The sequence below is a fragment of the Pelophylax lessonae genome, assembly GCF_965119305.1.
Source record: "Pelophylax lessonae genome assembly, chromosome: 3".
Taxonomy (NCBI): domain Eukaryota; kingdom Metazoa; phylum Chordata; class Amphibia; order Anura; family Ranidae; genus Pelophylax; species Pelophylax lessonae.
Genome location: NC_138770.1, coordinates 535,476,354 through 535,482,685, shown reverse-complemented (window position 1 = coordinate 535,482,685; position 6,332 = coordinate 535,476,354).

Here is a 6,332-nt window from a genome sequence, read left to right as displayed (position 1 = left end):
CTATGTATATAATTTTCTAGATCTGGTTTCTCTGATTCAGGATCAGGTGTTGGCAGCTACATTGATTGTTTTACTACTTTATTTTATTTGTAAGTGTGTATACCTTCACTAAGCGCAGCAATCCCTATACAATATCAAGGCATAGGGGGTCTATTTTTCGGGAGGCATTCAAGACACAAAGAATATTTTTAAGGGTACTGCTTGGACACAATTAACATTTTTAGATGTTTTCTAAAACACAACAAACCTTCACTAATTTACTTCAGGTCCATTTTTAGGCAAACAATAGTGAAGGAAATGTCTACATACTATGATTCTGGAGAATTTCTATCTATTATCGACAAATTCATGTGAAGCTACTCAGTCATTCCCTGGAAGCATTTTCAGAGTTTAATTTGGTCTCTGAGTTCAAGATATTAGTAAAACATTCCTACGATTCAAAGAATGTTTTTTTCTTTTTCTCTTTGTTCAGTGATGTTTCTATCCTATTCGTTTTAAACATAAATTGTAGTTTTTCTGAAAACTGTTTCAGGCAAGGAAGGTAGGGATGACTTGATTGTTGTAAGATCGATTTCTGCCCTACGGCCAACAGTATGTGTGCTAACTTTCTGCTACCTTTAGTTACACTGGGAATTATTGCATAAAGTATACCAAAAACTGTGTTTTCAGGGTTTACAGGTGGACTTTAAAAGTTTCCAATGGGGCAAAAAAAAAGCCACTTGTTTCCAGACATGATTTACATATTTAAATTCCCAGTAACAGTGGAGTTTGAAGTATGTGTTTTTCTTTTTCAAATGTTGTACATTTATGGGAATTAGATTGTTTCATTTAAAATTATTTTAGGGATGAAGTATAGCCTTTGTGAAATCACCTAAAAACATTTCTCTATATGTTAATGTTTCTGGAGTATAAATATGCTTTCCTGATATCAATTATACTTTTATCATTTTTATTGTATTAGATATAGAGATTTGTTGAGTAACCACCAGCCTTGTTTACCTTCTTTGCTTAAAGGATAAGTTGAGGCAAAACTTAACTAACGCTAAACCTGCTCTGTGCCCAGGGATGGTGCCACCTATAGGCAAGGTAGGCGCCGGCCTAGAGAGCAAACCAATTGGAGCGCCGCCAGGGCCAAAACTAGGGGGTCAGCCAGTCACCCGCCCGTTCTGTCACTGTGGGGGGGGGGGGGCACCCGCTGTCCATTCTGTGTCTGTGGGATGGGGGGCTGGCAGCCACCCGCTCGCTCACCGCTGGGGAGGCTGAGCACTGTCACCACCTATCCACTTCAGAGAGAAGTCATGTAGTCTGTAGGGAGGAGGAAACTGAAGAACAAAGTCAGCTGACTAGCTGATGACCAATAGAGGTAAGGGGGAGGAGCTCTGCGAGGAGTCACCATGTCATTAGAACCATCACTGGAGGCATGAGAAGAGACATACTGAGGGGGAGTCTATCAATTGACAAAGTGAGAAATTGCCAGCCCAACTGATCCCATCCTCCTCCACAGGTCTCATCCCTATCCCCTCTGCCATAGAGGTGATAGGGGGGATAGGGATGAGACCTGTGGTGGGGGGGATAGCACTGCCACTGATCTCATCCCTATCCCCCCCCCCCACCATCACCTCTGCCACTCATCCTATCCTATCCTATCCTATCGCCACTGAGCCCATTCATCCACTCCCCCATTCCTGCTACCACTCATCCCATCCCAACTCTGATGCCACTCATCCCATCCCCTCCCCTCCCTACCCATCCCTACTGCCACTCATCTTATCCCATCCCTGTTGCCACTTATCCCATCCCAACCCTGTTGCCACTCATCCCATCCCATCCTTACTGCCACTCATCCCATCTCTGCTGCCACTCCTCTTATCCCATCCCTGTTGCCACTTATCCCATCCCATCCCTGCTGCCACTCATACCATCCCATCCAATCCCTACTGCCTTTTTATCCCATCTAATCCCATCCCTGCTGCCATTGATCCCATCCCTGCTGCCACTCATCCCATCACCTCTGCTACTCATCCTATCCCATCACCACTAATCCCATTTCCCCCTTTCCCATTTGTGCTGTCACTCATCCCATCCCATCCCTGCTGTCACTCCACCCAGCCAACCCCTGCTGCCACTCATCCCATCCTATCTAATCCCATTCCTGCTGACATTCATCTCATCTCTTCCCTGCTGCCACTCATCCCATCCCATCCCTGCTGCCACTCATCCCATCTAATCCCTGCTGCAATTCATCCCACCCCTGCTGCCACTCATCCCATCCCTGCTGCCACTCATCCCATCACATCCCACCCCAGCTATCACTCATCCCATCCCTGCTGCCACTCATCCCATCCCATCTCTGCTGCCACTCATCCCATCCCATCCCACCAAGCTCTCAGTGACCCCATCCCCCCACCACTGCTGCCACTCATGCCATCACAGCTGCCACTCACCCCACCCCATCACCGCTGCCACTCATGCCATCCCATCCCACCACCACTGCCACTCATTCTATCCCACCACCACTGCCACTCATCCAATCCCACCACCTGTTGCCACTCATCCCATCCCACCACCCGTTGCCACTCATCCCATCTCATCCCAACCCACCACAGCTGCCAGTCATCCCATCCCACCACTGCTGCCACTCATTTCATCCCACCACAACTGCCACTCATCCCGTCCCACCACCCATTGCCACTCATCCCATCCCTGCTGCCACTCATTCCATCCCATCCCTACTGCCACTCATTACATCCCCACCACCACTGCTGCTACTGATCCCATCCCATCCCCACCACCACCGCTGCTACTCATCCCATCCCCACCACCACTGCTGCTACTCATCCCATCTCCACCACCACTGCTGCTACTCATCCCATCCAATCCCTCCACCACTGCTGCCACTAGTACCATCCCATCCCATCCCATCTGCCACTCATCTCATTCCATCCCAACACAGCTGCCACTGATCCCATCCCAACCCACCACAGCTGCCATTCATTCCCATCCTATCCCATCCCACCACTCGTTGCCTTTCATCCCATCCCAACCAACCACCACTGCCACTCATCCCATCCCATCCCACCACCGCTGCCACTCATCCCATCCCATCCTATCACAGCTGCCACTCATCCCATCCCACCACCACTGCCACTCATCCCATCCCATCCCACCACCATTGACACTCATCCCATCACAGCTGCCATTCATCCCATCCCACCACAGCTGCCAACAATCCCATCCAACCTCTGCTCCCACTCATCCCATCCCATCCCTGCTGCCACTAATCCCATCACAGCTGCCACTCATCTCATACCACCACAGCTGTCACTGATCCCATCCCATCTCATCACTGCTGCCACTTATCCCATTCCATTCCACCACAGCTGCCACTCATCCCATCCCATCACCGCTGCCACTCATCCCATCACCGTTGTCACAAATCCCATCCAACCACTGCTGCCACTCATCCCATCCCATCACCGCTGCCACTCATCCCATCCTATCACCACTGCCATCCATGCCACCCATGCCAACCCACCACCACTGCCACTCATCCCATTCCACCATTGCTGCCACTCATCCAATCCCATCCCCGCTGCCACCCCTCCCACCATCGCTGCCACTCATCCAATCCCATCCCTGCTGCCACCCATCCCATCCCACATCCGCTGCTACTCATCCCATCCCATTACAGCTGCCACTCATCCCATCCCATCACCGCTGCCACTCATCCCATCACCGTTGTCACAAATCCCATCCAACCACTGCTGCCACTCATCCCATCCCATCACCGCTGCCACTCATCCCATCCTATCACCACTGCCATCCATGCCACCCATGCCAACCCACCACCACTGCCACTCATCCCATTCCACCATTGCTGCCACTCATCCAATCCCATCCCCGCTGCCACCCCTCCCACCATCGCTGCCACTCATCCAATCCCATCCCTGCTGCCACCCATCCCATCCCACATCCGCTGCTACTCATCCCATCCCATTACTGCTGCCACTCATCCCACCCAGCAACTCTGCCACTTATCCCATTCCATCACAGCTGCCAATTATCCAATCCCAGCTGCCACCCATCCCATTCCACCACCGCTGCCACTCATCCCATCTTACCACCGCTGATCCCATTTTCTGCCTCCCCCACCACGACTGCCCCTCATCCCATTCCACCCCATCCCCCCATCACTTCTGCCATTCCCCCCCTCCCCAACCACTGCTGCCACTCATCCCCCCCCCCCACTACAGCTGCCACTGATAGCATCACACCACTGCTTCCACCCATACCATCCCACCACCACTGCTGCCACTAAACCTAGAAGGGGGGGGGGGTGGCAGAAAAATGAGGTTTCACCTAGGGTGTCAATAATCCTTGCAGCAGCACTGTCTGTGCCACATTCTAAACCTAATCTATCCAACCCTGTATAGCAAAAAAATCGCTGCACTTACCTTTTCTGCATCATATCAGATCCGGTCTCAAGCGGAAGCTGTGTGCCGGAGAGGACCGCCAATGGCTGTGAAATTAATGGGAAGTGACCTCATCTTTAGACTTACAATGGGACTTCTGTTGTCGAGTGCCTCTCCTGCACCCACCTCCATGCTTTAGCCACCGTTCACAGCTCAGCATGGGACTGGACCAGATCAGCTGCAGGATAGGTAAGTACAGTGATTTTTGCTTTACAGGGTTAAATAGGTTAGGTTTAGAATGTGACACAGAGCAGGTTTAGCGTTGGTTAGGTTTTGGCTGGACTGCTACTTTAAAGTAGGGGACAATTCAATAAGTAATTAATTTCATTAAAACTCTGTCACACATACCTGTACTGCCAAGCAATAGCTGGCACTTATTATTCCAGCATTACAACATGCACAAAAACTCTTTGTGTAAAACCTTTTTTAACAGGTTACATTAAGGGGTCTATTTATAAAAAATTTGCTTTGGAAATGTCTCATCATTCATGCAAACATAACAAATAATCCCAGTAATTTTTTATGTGTGTGGTAATGTACTTTGACACCTACCATCTATTGTACCTAAACATTCTTTCTGACTAGCAGCATAAACCAGAATCGCCATTCATCCAAACGAATCAGTGTCAATATACATATGTGATGGCCTCAGCTTACACTAGTCCACTGATGAAGCCATCTCGTGCGTATATTGACATGATTAGGTTGGGTGAGCGGCAATTCCGATTTATGCGATTTGACATGCTGGCATCCCCTCTCCTGAACAACAGGGGGATAACACAGTCCACTCCTGCTTTGAGCGTCACTACATAATATACACAGGCCACATTGTTGCTGACCAAGTACACCCCTTCATGGAAATGGTATTCCCTGATGACAGCGGTCTATTTCAGCAGGATAATGCCCCATGCCACACTGCAAACAATGGTTAAAAAATAGTTTGAGGTGTTAACTTCGCCTCCACATACTCCACATCTCAATCTATTGGCATCTGTGGGATGTGTTGGAAAAACAAGTCTGATCCATGGAGGCCCAACCTCGCAACTGACAGAATCTAAATGATCTGCTACTGATGGTTTGGTGCCAGATACCACAGCATATTTTCAGAGGTCTAGTAGCATCCATGCTGCAAGGGCTCAGGTTGTTTTGGCAGCAAAAGGGTGTTTTTTTTATAATGTTATGGATGATTGGTGCATATACACATATACTGTATATATGGCTAACAGCCTCAAAGTATAATTCTGAATAGAGTTAATATCACATCAAGGCTGTGGTTCTTCCTGAACTGGAAGATGCCCTCTCAGGCTTTATCACTTACTTTGGTTGTCTTGTGTATCTTGTTAGGGTCCTTCAAACCTATGCACATTTTGCAGGGTGCATGGTAGCTCACATGCACAGATGTCAAAGGGCTCTTAAAGTTTTTCTTTAAAAAACACACTAACAATACACAACCGTGAAACTATCCACATAGGAAAGAGTCAGATTTTGATTTAAAATGCATTTTCATGCAGTAATCTTCATGAGGTTTACTGCAGGAAAATGCCCAAATTTTATAGGCCCTTATGGGAAATTTTCTGTTACCGTCCAGGAGAATAAAAGTGGGCAAGAAGCCCTTAAACTGACTTTATGTGTGTAATGTGTCTATGGACTGTTATGCTAAGATACCTTGCATTTGATGCTAATCTCACATTATATGTTATTGACAGAAAACAGAGGACAGTCACGCTTTTTCTAAGATGTCCTGGGATTGCCATGTCCCGAGAAGCATCCCAGAACCTGAACTGTAGCCTCCTGATTCCAGTATTGTGCCTTCCTGACCCCCTTGTGCTGTGTCCTTCTGCCCCTCCCCCTGTATTGTGC